The following is an 18744-nucleotide window of genomic DNA, read 5'->3' as shown; positions in this document are numbered from 1 at the left end:
CTTATGAAGTTTGTGAAGCATCTTGCAAGTGTTGGGTTTACGTTTACACCCTAAGTTGCTACACACATCTCTCATCGAATGCTTAGGCATCTGTAATTCAAAACGTAAGCCCAACGAGCGAGTATTCTCACCCCGTAGTGGTAGCGTGCATGGTGACATCTCATAACGTTTCGTAAGCCTGAACACTCGATTAGCTCTCCTAAACTCTGTAATCGGATGCGATGCCATCAACTCACCATCCGATGCACATTGTCCTAATCATCGATTGGCCGTGTGATTACAGTAAATCGTTTGTACATGTAAGTCAAAGATGACGGAAGCGCAGCAACAACCTGTTTGTGTTGCTCCTCCATGGACTACCATGTACAATGAAGGACTTACGTTAAGTCGTCCAACACCATATGTTCTTGCCTTCCCTAGTCAATGAAGGTATGAGACACTACAATGAGTTGACATAAAACGTAAACCAACATTGTCCCTCCATGACTACGGATGGTATCTCTAAAACTATAAAACGCGTCTCGTACAATGTCAACTGTTCCATCTCACCTGTGGAGGAAAGCAACCCGCCTATGTAACACTGAGCTCTTAACCGTTTTGTACATGTAGTCATGGGAAGTTAACAGAAGGGAGAGAGAAAACAGCCCAACCCAAGACGGTTCTTCCTCCCCATGATACATGTACCCCAAAAACGTGAGAACAGTATGTTAGACAGCTAAAGCCCAAACACCCCTTACTGTTTTTTGCTAATCGTACCAAGTCATGGGAGGAGCAGACACAGTGTTAGGTACTTATATGCACGGTACTATAAGTCCATGGGAGGAGAGACAATGTTGGTTACGTTTTGTACATGTAGTCATGGGAGAGAAACAGTGTTGGGCTTACGTTTTGTACATGTAGTCATGGGAGGAGAACAGTGTTGGGCTTACGTTTTGTACATGTAGTCATGGGAGGAGAACAGTGTTGGCTTACGTTTTGTACATGTAGTCATGGGAGGAGAACAGTGTTGGGCTTACGTTTTGTACATGTAGTCATGGAGGGAAACAGGTTTGGGCTTACGTTTTGTACATGTAGTCAATGGGAGAGAAACAGTGTTGGGGGTTTTACTCAAACCTAACAGGCAGAATGAATTCACTGTGCCAGGCCTGATAAAGATTAGTCGTTTGTTAAAAAGCGGCAGCTTAAAACCGTTGTCAGAGTCAATCAACTGTTATATATACTGTGAACACACAAGAACAAGGAAATAGTTGTGTGTCTACCTATGACTTAACACAAAATCCTGTTAGGTGGCGCACAGCGAACACATCCTTGGCTCCAAAACGTTGATCCGTTTAAAGGTAAAACCTCGCCTCTTAGATTTCCATCTAAATGAAGAACCAAATTGGCGAAAGCGATGCCAGCCGCCCTGGCCCACCCCCTATACTTCTCTGAAGCTCACTCTCCTCTGATTTCACAACAACAACACGGGGCGCCCCATCTGTGTGCGTAACTGTGGCAACCTCACGTGGGCACACGTGGCGGGAAGCCCAAGAATGCTGTTTACTAACCGCTTGTGAAAATAGCGATTGGAGCCACAAAAAGTTTGAGCTGTGGAGGAAGTGTGTATTATAGGAGTAACCACCATCTGTCAGTAGTTAGAGAGAGAGAGACGAGAGGAGGGAAGGGGGGGGAGAGAGAATTTAGACCCTCTGCTGGTTCTGGCTAGTCACTGCCCCATATGCTGCTCTTTTATGCACCACAATCAACCATGCAACAAAATAATACAATCAAGTTTTGTGTCCTTACAGATACACTGAATATGTCTTAGTTTCCTTCACTCCTTTCCCACATGACCCTGATACTTAAAATGACAAGCTTGATTTCTTTAACGTCAGTGGTCATGAAGGAAAAGAGATGGGAGATACTCATAACTGATAGAGTGAAATCTGATCCAGGAAGTAGACCTCTTGGAGTGATAGACAAACTGGCACAGCAGAGATGGGCTGCCTGACTCAGCCAGGCCAACTGGTTATACAGTGAGGGCCAAGAGTTAAACTGCCTCCTCTGTCCTAGCCTGCCAAGGTCTAGCCTGTCCTACTTAAAGAGGCATTGTAGAAACCAGGAAAAGAAAGGTTAGGAATGGTACATTTTAGCAATATATTTTCTTAGATTGTTTTTGTACATTGTAACTGTTTAAACTTAGATTTAGAACAAGGATGCACACAATGTTGAAATTGACAATACATGCATTTTGTTAGTGTATGAATGCAGTGCAGGGGTTTCTCCTGTAGGATCAAAATTTTTCACTGCGCTGAACACAACAGCTGTAGGTAACCTTACCGTGAAATGCTTACTTACAAGCGCTTAACCAACAATGTAGTTTAAAGAATAAGATAATAGTTATAATTTAGTAACTATTTTCTGAAGAAAAATAAATAAAAAGTAACAATAACAAGGTATATACAGACCGGTACCGAGTCAATGTGTGGGAGTACCGTAATTGAGGTAATATGTACATGTAGGTAGGGGTACGTGACTATGCATAGATAATAAACAGGGGGAGGGGGGAGCCATTAATATGAATTGTTCAGCCGTCTCATGGCTTGGGGGTAGAAACTGATGAGGAAGCCATTTGATGAATTGTTCAGCCGTCTCATGGCTTGGGGGTAGGAACTGATGAGGAGCCATTTGATGAATTGTTCAGTCCGTCTCATGGCTTGGGGTAGGAACTGATGAGGAGCCATTTGATGAATTGTTCAGCCCGTCTCATGGCTTGGGGGTAGAACTGATGAGGAGCCATTTGATGAATTGTTCAGCCGTCTCATGGCTTGGGGTAGGAACTGATGAGGAGCCATTTGATGAATTGTTCAGCGTATCATGGCTTGGGGGTAGAACTGATGAGGAGCCATTTGATGAATTGTTCAGCCGTCTCATGGCTTGGGGGTAGGAACTGATGAGGAGCCATTGATGAATTGTTCAGCCGTCTCATGGCTTGGGGTAGAACTGATGAGAGAGCCATTTGATGAATTGTTCAGCCGTCTCATGGCTTGGGGGTAGAAACTGATGAGGAGCCATTTGATGAATTGTTCAGCCGTCTCATGGCTTGGGGGTAGAAACTGATGAGGAGCCATTTGATGAATTGTTCAGCCGTCTCATGGCTTGGGGGTAGAAACTGATGAGGAGCCATTTGATGAATTGTTCAGCCGTCTCATGGCTTGGGGGTAGGAACTGATGAGAGCCATTTGATGAATTGTTCAGCCGTCTCATGGCTTGGGGGTAGGAACTGATGAGGAGCCATTTGATGAATTGTTCAGCCGTCTCATGGCTTGGGGAGTAGAATGATGAGGAGCCATTTTGATGAATTGTTTCAGCCGTCTCATGGCTTGGGGGTAAATGAACTGAGGACAGCCATATTGAATGAAATTGTTCAGACCGCTCATGGCTTGGGGGTAGAAACTGATGAGGAAGCCATTGGATAGAATTTTCAGCCGTCTCATGGCTTGGGGTAGAAACTGATTGAAGAGACCACATAAATTGATGAATTGTTAGACGCTCTCATGCGCTGGGGGGTAGGAACATAGCATGAGGAGCCATTTGATGAATTGTTCAGCCGTCTCATGGCTTGGAAAGAGGTAGGAACTGATGAGGAGCATTTAGATGAATATAGTTCAGCCGTCTCATGGGCTTGGGGTGTAGAAACTAATGAGGAGCCATTTGAGAATGTGTCAGCCGTCTCGTGGCTTGGGGGTAGAAACTGAATGAGGAGCCACTTTGAAATGAATTGTTCAGGCCGTCTGCATGCTTGGGGTAGAAACTGATGAGGAGCCATTTGATGAGAATTGTTCAGCCGTCTCATGGCTTGGGGGTAATGATAGGGAGCCAATTTGAAGAATTGTTCAGCCGTCTCATGCTTGGGGGTAGAACTGATGAGGAGCCATTTTGTAATGAATTGTTCAAGCCGTCTCATGGCTTGGGGGTAGAAACTGATGAGGAGCCATTTGATGAATTGTCAGCAACCGTCTCATGCCTTGGGGGTAGAACTGATGAGGAGCCATTTATGAATTGTTCAGCCCGTCTCATGGCTTGGAGGATAGGAACTGATGAGGACCATTTGATGAACTTTGTTCAGCTCTAACATGGCTTGGGTAAAAGCTGATGAGGCCATTTGATTGAATGTGTTCAAGCCGTCTCATGGTTGGAGGGAAAGTGAAACTGATGAGGGAGCCATTGATCTCTCTCTCTGTGTCAACAAGGGACCAATGGGCTGCCGGCCTCCCCTCCACTCCAAAGAGTCCTCCTCAGATCGCTCCCCTTTCCTCGACAAGGTAATGACCCCTGACCCCCTCCCCAACATCACACACWCCTATATTATCCATGGGTTCTTCAATGCGAATATGCTGTATAGCCAGGGCAGACATATTGTTCTGGGGAACCATGGAAAATAGCTTATCAAGGAATCAGGGGGAAAAAAGGMTTTTAAAAAGCCWAAATGATTTTCAAAAARTAACAGTATAATACTGTACATCAATCACACTGTTGTGTAACTCACTCAATAGTGTGTTTGTTCCATTCTTCGCTAGTTATGAGGGGACAGTTTCTGTTCTGTACCGGGCAAGGTTCATTTTCTATGTATCCACCCATTGAGAGTGTAATGGTGACGCTCTCCCTCTGTGGCTGTCTGTGTGGGCGCAGGACGGTGTTGGTAGCCTGGTGGAGGACGTCCTCACCTCCTCACCGTTTATGCCTTGTTCCCCCGGCCCCCTCGGCCTGAAACTCCCCTCCCTGCCCAGCACTGCCCTGCCTCTATCCAGCCAGGGKCTGGGCGGCCCACAGGGCCTAGCCATGCAAAACTTGAACAACAGACAGGTAGGCAGCACACTGTCTACGGCTATGTGGGGTTTAGACAGCAGACAGGCAACAGACAGGTGCCATAAGCAGAATTGGGTGTAATGTGGAGTTGAATGACAGACTGCTAGGAAAGGATAGGAGTGTGAGAAGAGGAAGGACTGGTTGGCATACTGATAGGCAGAGAGGGAGATGGATGGACGGACGGACTGGCAGGGGACAGACAGAGCTAGAGGTTTGGGTTTTGTCTAGCCTGTTAAATCTTGTTGGACTTTTTATYAATCTAAATCAAAGTTTATTGGTCACGTGGCTGTAAACGGTTCAGAGACATGCAGACTTGCAGTTGTTCCTCAACAGTGCAGAATAGTGGGTCCCTATCATCATGCTGTTCCACCCTCGTTTCCACCTCCCTCCCAGATGCAGAGTGGAATGTTGGGCAGTAGCGGTGCAGCACAAGCCCGGGCCATGCAGCAGCCTCCTCCTCAGCCGTCAGTGCCGCCTCTCGGCTCCCAGCCTAGTCTACGCGCTCAAGTGCCTCAGTTTCTCTCCCCTCAGGTACACACACACACACACACACACACAACATGGACCAGGGTTGTATTCATTATGGGAAAACTGTTTAAAACAGTTTTCAAAGGACAGCGAACGTGAGAGGTTGTTATTAGACAAGTCCAGGTTGGGAGGGATCCCTGTTAGGATTCATTGTCTTGTATTTAGTGCCTAATGAATACGACCTGGGGAATACCACACACCTCTCAGCCCCCTCCAAGTATCTCCCCTCACTCATTCACACACACACAAACACACTTGCACTCATATATAGAATCACACACACATTTTTCAGCTCCCCTCAGCATAGTTTACGTGCATAAGCGCCTCAGTCCTTTCCACCGTTTTTTCTCGTACTTAGTTTATGGTTTCTAAAACCYTATCTTTTGGTCTCTCTCTTGTCTAGGTTCAAGCACAGCTCTTACAATTTGCAGCAAAAAACATTGGTCTGAATCCTGCACTTTTAACCTCACCAATAAACCCTCAACATATGACCCTTTTGAACCAACTATACCAGCTGCAACTGGTGAGTCCTCTTCTGGTCTCCTCTCAGATATACAACACTATTGCAGATACACTTCTGTAACGCTTATATCATACACTTCTCCACTGCCTCGTTGCCTTAGAGATGTGAAAACCTTGGTTTTGACTGATCGCATTCTGTAGCAACTAGAAAATTGGGTGTGGTGTGCACGTGCATATTTATGTACATATGTGTCTGTGGATTGGGTGTGTAAACGTGTATTCCTCTGCAGGCGTACCAGCGTTTACAATTCAGCAGCAGATGTTGCAGGCAGCGTAATGTTTCTGCTCCCATCCGACAGCAAGAGCAGCACGTGAGTGTCCCTCTGTGTCCCTCCTCTCAAATACAGCCCACTAGTTTCACCCATCTCTGCCTTCATATCTACTGATCCTGAACCCGGCAGGCCTCATACTGGGGTAAACCCAAATGTTTTACACCCCTCTGCTATAGTAGAATGGTATGTGCTTTGCAGACATACTGGGTTCCCAGTCTGGTGAATTTGAGATAACCTGGGTGGTTAATCCTTAGTAGAAGCAGATGTTGTATGTATAAGGGCTATACTTGCCATTCTCTCCAGCAACTGTCCATTGACATTTTTCCTGTGGTCTCTGCTGGCTCACAGATAAACTGACCACCAGCTTTGTGTCTCTCTCCGATGTCACTTCCTCTTCCTGCAGGTTGCACGTACAATCAATAACATGCAGCAGCAGATCCAACAGCACCAGAGACAGCTGGCCCAGGCCCTGCTGATGAGGCAGCAGCGCAGCAGACCTCGGCTCCCTCTCCTCCTCCGGCCTGCACCACGCCAAGGCAAATCAGCCCTGGACTTGTTCCAGGCCACCCCAGGCTCCGGGCCTACCCGACCTGCAGACCAAAGAGCAGCAGTCGTCCCCAACTCCTACAGCCCCTACCCTCTCTGTGAGGTGAACTCTGTTCCACAATGTGCACAACATATAGTAGTTCCACTGTGCTTCTGTTTGCTCTTTGGGCTCTTGTCAATTTGGGAGAGTTGTTGACGTAACAGGGGCTTTTATAAATACATTTGATTGATTGATAGCAGGTGGAATGTCATCATTGTCATCACCCTTTCTGTGCTAAACAGATCATCTTTCTGGTCAATATCTGTCTGTGTTCAAATACAGCTGTTGGGACTTGCTCAGTGTCTAAAGATATCCTGTGGCAAAGGCATTACGATTGATTGGATTTATATAAAGAACCATGACAACAAGTGCAAAACAAGAAACGAGTGATTCATCCTTAATGCTTTATTGACTTGTCTTGTCTGGTGTTACCTCCCTGCCTGTCTCCCTCTCTGCCTGTCTCTCTCTGCTCTCCTCTCTGCTGTCTCCTCTCTGCTTCTCCCTCTGCTCCTCTCGCTCCTCCCTCCTCTCTGCCCCCCCCCCATCTCCCTGCCTCTCTCTCCCCATCTCCCAGCTGGACTGAATCCTAACATGAATGTAACTCCATAGAGGTGGGAGGCCTGTCCATGAAGGACTTCCCCAGCCCCAGTCTCGCCTCTCCAGTGGACACACCCAACTCCATGGACAGCCTCTCTGGAGGTTCATCCTCTCTGGAGCCCAACCTGAACAAGCACGGTACAAACTGTTGACACCATTGCCCAATGTTGGGACAATAAAGATTTATTGAACTCTACTGAGCTGGACTGAGTAGAACTGGGAATATGAAAGGACCATGGTGTATGACACTCAGTTGGCAGCTTCAGAATGTAGTTTTCAAGTGGAACCTTGTAATTTCCATCTCAATGCTACTATATGTTCTAGGAAAGGAAGGGAGATACCCGGTCAGTTGTACAACTGAATGCATTCAACTGAAATGTGTCTTTCGCATTTAACCCACCTCTGTATTGGTTTCTATTAAACTTGACTAAGTATTCCATTCTCTAGTTCTAATTTATATTCTACTTAACCAACTTCGGTTCCCCTCTTTCTCTGGCAGGTTCCAACCTGGGCCCCCCGGGAAGCCCCCCAAATGGAGGATGGGTACAGCCCCTACGGCATGATGCCTGGCTCCGAGTCCCCACCAACCCCTGGTGCCCCCAGACAGCTGGAGCCAGGGCAAGAGCCCAACGAAAGATGGTCAACGGCGCCAACATCACCTGGCCTCCAGGTCAGTTAGTTGGCTAGTTAGACTGGGATGGTGGAAAACAGTCCTGGACGCTACAGTGACTGCTTACTGTCCAGCCAAAAACCAATTCACCTAATATGATGATCATGGGACTGATGTAGCCAAATGAGTTCTGTTTTCAAGTGAATTTATCAGAAGGGTTTAGTTTCATTGCAAGCACCACATTTAGTGTTTTTTTATTTTGTCATTACTAAACCAGGTAATCATATAAATGAATGGGAGGAATGACAATTGTAATACTTCCTGTACCATCACTTCCTCCTCCAGAGTTCTGCCCGGGCGTGCCTGGAAGGGCCTGCAGAACATCGACCCGGAGAACGACCCCAACATGACCCGGGGAGCGTTCCAGTGGCCCCACCATCAACACCAACATCAGGACGTCAACCGCTACCTGCAGAGAGACCGCAGCGGAGGTGAGGACGGAGGACGAGGGAAGCAGAAAGGGAGATGAGGGTGGAGAAGGAAGGGAGAGAGGAACAGGGGAGGTGAGAGACAGGGTGGAGAGGGACGGGGAGCTAGGGGTGGAGAGGGACGGGGGAGCTAGGGGTGGAGAGGGACGGGGAGCTAGGGGTGGAGAGGGACGGGGAGCTAGGGTGGAGAGGGACGGGGCTAGGGGTGGAAGGACGGGGGAGCTAGGGGTGAGAGGACGGGGAGCTAGGGGTGGAGAGGGACGGGGAGCTAGGGGTGGAGAGGGACGGGGGAGCTAGGGTGGAGAGGGACGGGGGAGCTAGGGTGGAGAGGGACGGGGGAGCTAGGGGTGGAGAGGGACGGGGAGCTAGGGGTGGAGAGGGACGGGGAGCTAGGGGTGGAGAGGGACGGGGGGAGCTAGGGGTGGAGAGGACGGGAGGGGAGCTAGGGTGGAGAGGGACGGGGGAGCTAGGGGTGAGAGGGACGGGGGAGTTAGGGGTGGAGAGGGACGGGGGAGTAGGGGTGAGAGGGACGGGGGAGCTAGGGGTGGAGAGGGACGGGGGAGCTAGGGTGGAGAGGGACGGGGGAGCTAGGGGTGGAGAGGGACGGGGGAGCTAGGGGTGAGAGGGAGGGGAGCTAGGTGGAGAGGGGAGAGGGACGGGGAGTTAGGGGTGGAGAGGGACAGGGGAGATTGGGGTGGAGAGGGACGGGGAGGTGAGAAACATAGTGGAGAGGGAAAGAGGGACACAGGAGGTGAGGGAGGGAGGGAGGGAGGGGAGAAGGAAGGAAGGAGAGGTGGGAGGGAGGGGAGAAGGACAGGTGAAGAGAGGGAGGGAGGGGAGTGTTCATGTTGTAAGTAGTCCTATACATACGTAATGACGGTGCTCTCCCTCTGGTAGACTTGGTCTTGAGAGAGGAGAGGAGAGTTGGGGGTCTGAGATGACCTGAATCATTCAAGAAAACTGCTGCAGGCCAAATCAGATACTGTGCCTGCAATGTATCCCAATGGGTTGGGGACCTGATTATCTGTAACAGTTCAGTCACTGGAGGCAGCCTGCTTTTTTTCTTCTGGTCCTGCTGCTTCTTCACTTAACTGCATGTACAATCTGACACTCGTATATCTACACTACTAGGTTTCATTCTTAAATTCCGAAACTTTGAACTCTTCCACTCGATGTCACACCGCCTACACATAAGGCATTCCCACAGCAACCAAAAACAGACCGACGCAGGGAACTTATGGTAAGAAACCGAGAAAATCTATATAAGACAAATAAGTTACATCACTTTACACAATTGTTAGGTTAGATTTGATCTCGTTATATGATATATTAGATTTTGCTGTGCTGTGTGTTTCTATGTGGCCCCATGTCCCGCTTGCATATGTGCCTGGTCCCTTCTTCTGTTTTTGTTTTGCTGGATGCGATGCCCCCATAGGCTCCTCCCCCACCTCATCTCAGAACGAGGCCCTGCCCCCCTCCACCGATTGGCCAGTCAGTGCCTACTCTAGCTCGTTCAGTCTGTCGTCCCCGGAAACGGACGACCCAGGTACACAGTTTTGTCGGAGAGGGCGGAAGTCGCCTCTAACCACTGATACAGGGTCAAATCTTATATCCTACCATATTCCGAGTGGTTATGTTTAGGATCAGGTGATATGATAATCTGGTCCTAGATCTGTGGGTAGGGGTGACTTCCGCTTTGAGCTAGTTTGTCCCCCTGCCCCCCATCAGTGTTGATGCTTGTCCCAACCCTACCCTTTCCTCCTCCCTGCCCTGTCTCTGGTGGCTCAGTATCTGGTCCAGAGGAGGACCCCATCCTTACCATCGCATCTGTTTTGTGTGCCCTTCCCTCTTTAGTTGTACCCCTCATACATCTTCCCTCTGGTGGTGTTGATGTATCCCCACCCCTGTGTGTAGCATGGGGGGAGAGAAGAGAATAGGGGGGGAACTGGGAGGAGGGTGTATATACTATATCTTAGTATAGTTCTAGTAAGAGGTCTGTCTGTGTMCCTGGCCTGATCTGTCCCATACTGTGAGCCATGGACTGAGACCGACCCTGTGCTGTACTCCTTACTGTGCGGTCTGGGACTGTGTGTGGTCCGCTGTCTGTTTTTGGTTCAACACATACAGGAAAAGCAGAATGAATGCTCTGCTCTACCATCAACAACCCCTCTACCAGGGTATTATTCTGACTAGTGTTTTGGGTTGTTTAGTTCCCTGTGTGTTGTTGATGGAAGAATGCCAAGTATCTCCAGTTGTTGCCCAGCAATCAATGTTTTTTTTCTTCTTATCTCTCTTTCAGGTAAATTGTCGGACATGAAGTCCACCTGGTCCCCGGGGCCCATCTCCCACCCCTCCCAGGTCTCTCTGTCCCATGAGTTGTGGAAGGTCCCCCAGGGGCCCCGCAGTAACACAACCGCCCCCACGCGGCCCCCTCCGGGCCTCACCAACCCCACCAAGCACTCCTCCACCTGGGGAGGCAACTCCCTGGGCCTGGCCCAAGGCTGGAGCAGCTCCTACTCCTCAGGTAAATAAAATTGTATTTGTCAAATGTGCCGAATACAACAGGCATAGACCTAACTGTGTAATGCTTAAACAACAATGTCGTTTTAACAAAAATGGAGTTAAGAAAATATTTACTAAATGAACTAAAGTAAAGAATATATATTTATTTTAAAAGTAACACAATAAAATAACAATAATGAGGCTATGTACAGGGGGAACCGGTACCGAGTCACAGTAATTTTAATTTTACATGTACGGTAGGGGTAGAGTGACTATGTATGATAATAAACAGCGAGTAGCAGCAGCAGTGTAAAAAACAAAGGGGGGGGTCAATGCAAATAGTCCGGGTGTCTATTTGATCAGCTGTTAACTTCTCTAGGGTATGTGGTATTCTCTAGGGTACGTCAACAGCCAGTGAAACTGCAGGGCGCCAAATTCAAAACAACAGAAATCCCATAATTTAAATTCCTCAAAAATACAAGTTTTTACACCATTTTAAAGAAATCCAGCCAATCCAATTTCAAAAAGGTTTTACGACGAAAGCACACCAAACGATTATGTTAGGTATGAGCCAAGTCACAGAAAAAGACAGCCATTTTTCCAGCCAAAGAGAGGAGTAACAAAAAGCAGAAATAGAGATAAAATTCATCACTAACCTTTGATGATCTTCATCAGATGACACTCATAGGACTTCGTGTTACACAATACATGTAGTTTTTGTTCGGTAAAGTTCATATTTATATCCAAAAATCTGAGTTTAGGCGGGATGCTACTGTCTCACTTGGCAAAAAGCCTGAGAAAATGCAGAGCGCCAAATTCAAATTAATTAACATAAAAATTACTATAAAAATCAAACTTTCATTAAATCACACATGAAAGATACCAAATTAAAGCTACACTGGTTGTGAATCCAGCCAATATGTCAGATTCAAATAGGCTTTTCGGCAAAAGCAAACGAGCTATTATCTGATGAATCACCATTGTAAACAAAGAGAGATAAGCATATTTCAACCTGCAACGCGACGACACAGCGCCGAACAAAAGCCGATATATATCCAAAATGTCAATTATTTGGTGCTTGATCCAGAAAAACAGCGGTTCCAACTTGCTCAAACGTGACAACAAAATATCTCAAAGGTTACCTGTAAGCCAAAAAATGTCAAACTGTAATACAACTTTAGGTATTTTTTAACGTTAATAATCATAAAATTGAAGACGGGTGATCTGTGTTCAATACAGGATTAAAACCAAATGTAGCTAGCTTTCTGGTCTCGCGCCTCTAACAAACAGGACATGTCGAGTGACTCTCGTTCAAGATGGCCGTACTTCTTCATTACACAAAGGAATAACCTCAACCAAATTCTCAAGACTGTTGACATCCAGTGGAAGCGGTAGGAACTGCAAGCAGGTCCCTTAGAAATCTGGTTTCCCAATGAAAACCCATTGAAAGAGAGTGACCTCAAAAAAAAAATCTGAATGGTTTGTCCTCGCGGGTTTCGCCTGCTAAATAAGTTCTATTTTATACTCAGACATGATTCAAACAGTTTAGAAACTTCAGAGTGTTTCTATCCAAATATACAATAAATATCAATCTTATCTTCTGAGAGTATGCAGTGAGTCATGTGTCAGTAGACTTAATGACTTGCTTACTGACTGGATAAATGAATTGACTGAATGGGTTTTGGTTCAACCAGTGCATGTGAAGTTGATCAGTTATGAAGTTCATGTAACAACTGTCTTTCTCTCCAAAAAATGTAGTTGTTTGTTGTGCTTCCCATAAAAACTGCAGCCCCATAAATGTTCGTGTTAGAGTAGAAGATGACTGAAGGTCAGGTTCTAGAGGTTTGTGATACAGACTAAATGACATGTTCTAGAGGTGATACAGACTAAAGGCCAGGTTCTAGAGGTGTTGTGATACAGACTAAAGGCCAGGTTCTAGAGGTGTTGTGAAACAGACTAAAGGCCAGGTTCTAGAGGTGATAGAGACTAAAGGCCAGGTCTAGAGGGATAGTCAGATGTGATACAGACTAGAGGTCGACCGATTATGATTTTTCAACGCCGATACCGATTATTGGAGGACCAAAAAAGCTGATACCGATTAATCTGCCGATTTAATTAAAAAATAAAAAAAAAATAAAAAACTTTTAAAAATGTATTTGTAATAATGACAATTACAACAATACTGAATGAACACTTATTTTAACTTAATATAATACATCAACAAAATACATTTAGCCTCAAATAAATAATGAAACATTTTCAATTTGGTTTAAATAATGCAAAAACAAAGTGTTGGAGAAGAAAGTAAAAGCGCAATATGTGCCATGTAAGAAAAGAGAAGGCCAGGTCTAAAGCCAGGTTGTAGACGTGTATGTTGTAGCCTGGCAGGCAGAGACTTCTTGCCCTTTTGGTACAGCCAAGGCGGTCTAACAACACCCCGAGAATGCCTTGTTGTGGTGAACGCACCTCTCTTGATCAACTGACACTGTGGTTTACCTAAACTACAGAGCTTACTGCTTAGAATACACCACCCATCTTACTAACTGACTTTCCTAGCATTTCTGACAATGTGACATCATGGTGTTAGATATAGAGCAAATCTGCATTTTAGATTTATTTAGCTCTTTCCTCCTCTCTTCTCTCCTTCTCCCTCCCCTCTATCCTTATAGCAGCTACCACATGGAGTACAGACAGCTCCAACAGACCAGTAGCTGTGTGGTCCTGAGGAACCTCACTCCCCAGATAGACGGGTCCACCCTGCGACGCTATGCATGCAGCACGGCCCCCTCATCACATTCCACCTCAACCTGACCCAGGGCAACGCATTGGTGCGCTACAGCTCCAAGGAGGAGGCCGCCAAGGCCCAGAAGTCCCTGCACATGTACGGAGATGTTGTTGGCAGTTTTCCTGCCCCTCTCACTGCTCGTAGGCAGAAACACTTTGTCATGTCAACTGTCAGGTGTGAAAGAACTTAGAACTGGGAGAACTTGGAAAGCTTAGAATTTGGAAAAATTGAACTTAGAGAGATCTTTTAGTGGGTGGCCGGCCTGCTTCACCAAAGGGTACAGTATCTATAGCATCACACGTGGTGTATGAGAATGGCCACTTCAACGAGGCTAACTAAATAACACCTCTGTTTGTCTCTCTCCTGTCCAGGTGCGTTCTGGGTAACACTACCATCCTGGCAGAGTTTGCTGGGGAGGAAGAGGTCCAGCGCTTCTTTGCACAGGGCCAGCAGCTAGCCTCAACTACCAGCTGGCAGGCTGACCCAGGCGTCAATCAGACGCGGATGGGCGGTTCCGGGCCCAGATCCTCGCACCCCATTGGCCATCCCCACTGGAACTCTGGTGGCGGCATRGGAGGAGGTGGAGCCAAGACGGGCGGAGACCTGCTGTGGGGGGGTGTGCCCCAGTACTCCAGCCTATGGGGACCGCCCAGCGGAGAGGAGGGGCGGGTCATGGGGAGTCCTACTCCAATCAACACGCTGCTGCCTGGGGACCTGCTGAGCGGGGAGTCCATGTAGGACCACGTCACAGAGCTCCATGCTAGAAAAAGGAGGAATGGAATACTACACAGGAATACTACACAGTACTACATATATACATATATACATGTATACAGACAGAAGAGCAAAAACCAAGCAGATCAATGTGGTGATAATCAGTGTGGGTGGGATGATCGAGGGACAGACTTGAGGAGGACAAGGTGACTCTTCTGTGTCCACGCTGCTCACCCTCTTCCAATTTTTCTGTTTGTTTAAAAGAAAAACATTTCATTTTAGATTTGTTCGGCGAGAGGCTCGGGTTGCAGTGTTTTAAGTTGGGACTTTGGGAAAAGCACGAGTATGCCTTTGACTCAAACAACAAAGGAAGAGAAACATTTGAACTTTACTCTGAGAACTATTTGTCATGTGAAACGTGTATTTTAGACTAACTGCTTCAAACAATGAGCTGCCATCTTCAAAACTCCCATAATCCCTTGCTGCCTGACAGCAGTCAATCCACACCTCAGAGAAACCATAGATACACATCATTCCCAAAGCCCATCCCCTTCCTGTCGGGAAGGTTCCAGAACTTTCYACCAGTCCGAAATTTCTCTTGTTTGTTTTTTCTCAGCCCTAATTACTAGCCTTAACCTCCCTCCTGGCCTGGTTCCCCTCCTTTATTCACTGATTCTCACTCACTCTGTACTTACTGAAGAAAACGTACTGAGAATTGCACACTCATTTCTGAGCCAGCGAAAACCGAGGGGAGAGGATGTGCTTGTAAGAGACTGAGGCCACAGCAGCTCTCAACTGGAAGCCTCGGCGGTCACAAGCATATTATTCAGTCCCCACCACTCTTAAAGGGATTGATGATGCAAACGCAAAAGATCTTCGCCTTGTTCATTTTAAAGCCATTTTTGTCATGGAGTTTTGTTTCCCCGAACCATTCGCAAAATAAGCGAAGAGAAATATGACTCCAGTGTGTGAATATTTCCGGGGGCGTGTGTTTCCATGTGTGTATGACCGTCTTGTTGAAGTCWAGTAACCACTGSTCTATGGAACTGTAACAAAACACTTTTGAAATGCACCTCAACTCGTTTAAGGACGAACTTGTGGTCTGGTTCCCCCCTTTCTGTGACTGCGGAAGACCTCAGTCATTACCGTGGTCCACTAATCTCTCCTTTACACCAACACACCATTTCAAGTGACGTGCAATATAAGCCACAGACTACTCTCTACTACCGTCCACCCCAAGTACTAAAAGGGTTTCTCTCACAAACCTCTTTCAAGAGCAGAGACAAAATCAGCAAGRACTCTCTATATCCATCCCCCCTGGGTGTGTGAGCTGGCTGGACCCACTTATCCGTGAAACACAAGGATATACAACAAGCACTTGTTATTCAGTCTTGGACTAGGTCTTTCTAATCCAGCCGCACACAACAGTGACTGGACTAGAGGGGCACAGGGGTAAGGAAGGGGGTGTATGGGGCATTATACCAAAACGAGACTTGTTCCTTATCTACCCACAAGACGAAACCATGCATTTTTTTCTTTCCATTGTTGTATTTGGTACAAAAAAGTATGGAACAAATATATAACTGCTTTATAAAAAGAGGTGGTTATCATAGCACTTAGCAAAGAGCGGCATGCTCCTTCACTTCAATGCCAACGAATCAGAAGAGGAGAAGCGTGTGACACTGAAAAACTCGAGAGAAAAAACTCAAACAAAAAAACAAGCAATCTACTACGACGTGGCTTCTCCGTAACTCTTTATGAACTTTAACACAATGTGAAACTATTTTCATTTTCATATTGTTTTTATTTTAAACCTTCCCTTTCTCGCGGTCGCTGTGTGTACCAGGAAAGTTTCTGAAATGGTAGCAAAATGAAGGGATGGAAAGGAAAGAAAGAATGAAAGACTTTGGGCACTATCGGGTGTGAGACCCCGAAGCACTCGCCTGTTTTCCCTTTCACTCTATCAAAGTAAATATCACTGTTACATGACTGAAAATCTTAGCCTTGTTGTCTGGAGACGCAACTAGATGCTGCGGCAATGTTCTGTGGATGGATTCTGCAGGGGGATCGCCATTTTCTCTCTATCTCAACCTTTTCACAAGCCCTGCCAACCTGTATGATCGTGTGGCCATTGAGTGCCTGCCTGCTGCGGAGGGGGTGGACTTCATAGAAGCTCCACACCAGGCCTCTGCAGCAGCTCTCACCCCACCTTCACCTCTCCCTCCCTGGGAGCCTCACAGACTGGTTCCCTCAGGGACCTCCCGGGCCTCTGGTGCCCAAGAGCAGCTGTCAGAACTGTCCGATTCGTATTAACTACTACTACTGCGCAGCTTCTGTGTTCATCACCTCCACTCTATCCCTCTCTCTGCTGTTGTTATCACCTCCACTCTATCCCTCTCTCTGCTGTTGTTCATCACCTCCACTCTATCCCTCTCTCTGCTGTTGTTCATCACCTCCACTCTATCCCTCTCTCTGCTGTTGTTCATCACCTCCACTCTATCCCTCTCTCTGCTGTTGTTCATCACCTCCACTCTATCCCTCTCTCTGCTGTTGTTCACACCTCCACTCTATCCCTCTCTCTTCTGTTGTTCATCACCTCCACTCTATCCCTCTCTCTTCTTGTGTTTCATCACCTCCACTCTATCCCTCTCTCTGCTGTTGTTCATCACCTCCACTCTATCCCTCTCCTCTTGTTGTCATCCACCTCCACTCTATCCCTCTCTCTTCTGTTGTTCATCACCTCCAACTCTATCCCTCTCTTCTGCTTGTTTCATCACCTCCCACTCTATCCCTTCTCTCTTCTGTTGTTCATCACCTCCACTCTATCCCGCCCTCTGTCTCTCATGCAAGGATCACTTTAGCCAGAGATGGAGAGGTTTTTGAATTGTGTTAAGTTTTCTTTGGTTTAATTTTTTTGGTTTATTATTTTCATTTCTGGAAAAATCGCCAGAGTTATTTTAGTTTTTGTCAAACTTGCTGTTGTTGATGTTTGTTTTATGATGATTACAATGATTTTTACGGATGTTTTTTCGACGGCTCCATGCAGTGTTCAGCTGCTCTCCTGTCCCCTGCTCTTACTGCTCGTAAGCAGAAACTAAAATACTTCTGGTTCGACGCGCACCTCAGCAAACGCAGCCCACCACAGGAATGTTATGGATACGGACACTGCAGATCTCAGTGGGGGTGGTTCATTTGGTGTGGTTGTTGGACAGTCAGTGTTTTGGTTCAGGAGCAGACCTGATGGTTCTAATGTATAGTCAGATCAGGTGTGAGATTCAGAGGGTATCTATCTACCCGGCCTGCCCTGCTCCCCCTCTCTCACAGCCTCTGCTGCCCAGCCCACCCTCTCTCCCTTCCCATCCCCATGTTGTTRTCTCCACACACACATCCTCCACTCCAGTCAGGCCTCGCTCACACTGGTGCMTTATTTTCCATAGGCTGTCTAGGAGRTTTCTGGCAGAATGAAAAGACAGACTCRTATACCACTATCCCTCTCCGTCAACCTGAATACCATATAAACTGACGCAGCACTCGATTTCTATGCAAAGACAGAGGTTCGCGCTCAGAACCATCAACCATCAGTCCACCAACCATCTGCCAATTGTCTAACCCCCTCCTTTCCACCCCCCCTGGCATTTTTTCATACCAGCCAGCACTAGGCAGACTCCAAACTACCCTCCCCACTGCACCATCACTGTGGTGTCTTTGTAATTCAGTCTCACTGATATCCCTCATACATACACACCTCAGGAGGACCACTGAGTAGACTGCGTTCCCCTGTTGGCGCTCTAGCATTGTGTAAAGTACATCTGTAAAGTACAGTTGTTCATTGTGATGATTTCAAGAGCTTTTAGATAACACTAATAATGACCTGCTGAGTGGTATGAGAAGTATGAGTGGTGGGGATGGGGGTTTCTGGGAGTCCTTCCTCATGTGTCATGTGCCAACTGGACTAAAATATATACTTCAGCCCTGCCATTTACCATTGAGTTGTATCTGCTGTCAAATGAGCCTTCAATTCCCATGATTCAGTTGTTTTGAGACTACATTTCTGCCTGAATCCTAGACTTAAAGGCACATGGTCATGGAGGAATGTGGGGTGGGAGGAGGGGGTAATATTTGGGCCAGGACATATGAGGCAGTCCCTTGTCCCAGCTATCAAAAGAAAACAGGCAGTCTGTGTGTACTGTTGATGGGTCACATCGGGTACACCTTTTATAAAACCAAAAACATGTTATCTTTTTTGGGGGGGTTGACAAAAAGTAGAAACTAAAGTACAAAAAAAAGTGTTT

General features: G+C 46.9%; 1 pseudogene; it reads left to right on the top strand.

Moving 5' to 3' along the window:
• The window catches only part of LOC112076606 (trinucleotide repeat-containing gene 6C protein-like), a 46050-nt pseudogene extending 28859 nt beyond the window's left edge, over nt 1-17191 (top strand).
• Nucleotides 17192-18744: the final 1553 nt, after the last annotated feature.

This window comes from Salvelinus sp. IW2-2015, unplaced genomic scaffold (genome assembly GCF_002910315.2).
Source record: "Salvelinus sp. IW2-2015 unplaced genomic scaffold, ASM291031v2 Un_scaffold3873, whole genome shotgun sequence".
Taxonomy (NCBI): domain Eukaryota; kingdom Metazoa; phylum Chordata; class Actinopteri; order Salmoniformes; family Salmonidae; genus Salvelinus; species Salvelinus sp. IW2-2015.
Note: the sequence above shows the minus strand (reverse complement) of the source record. Positions and strands in the feature narration are given on the sequence as shown.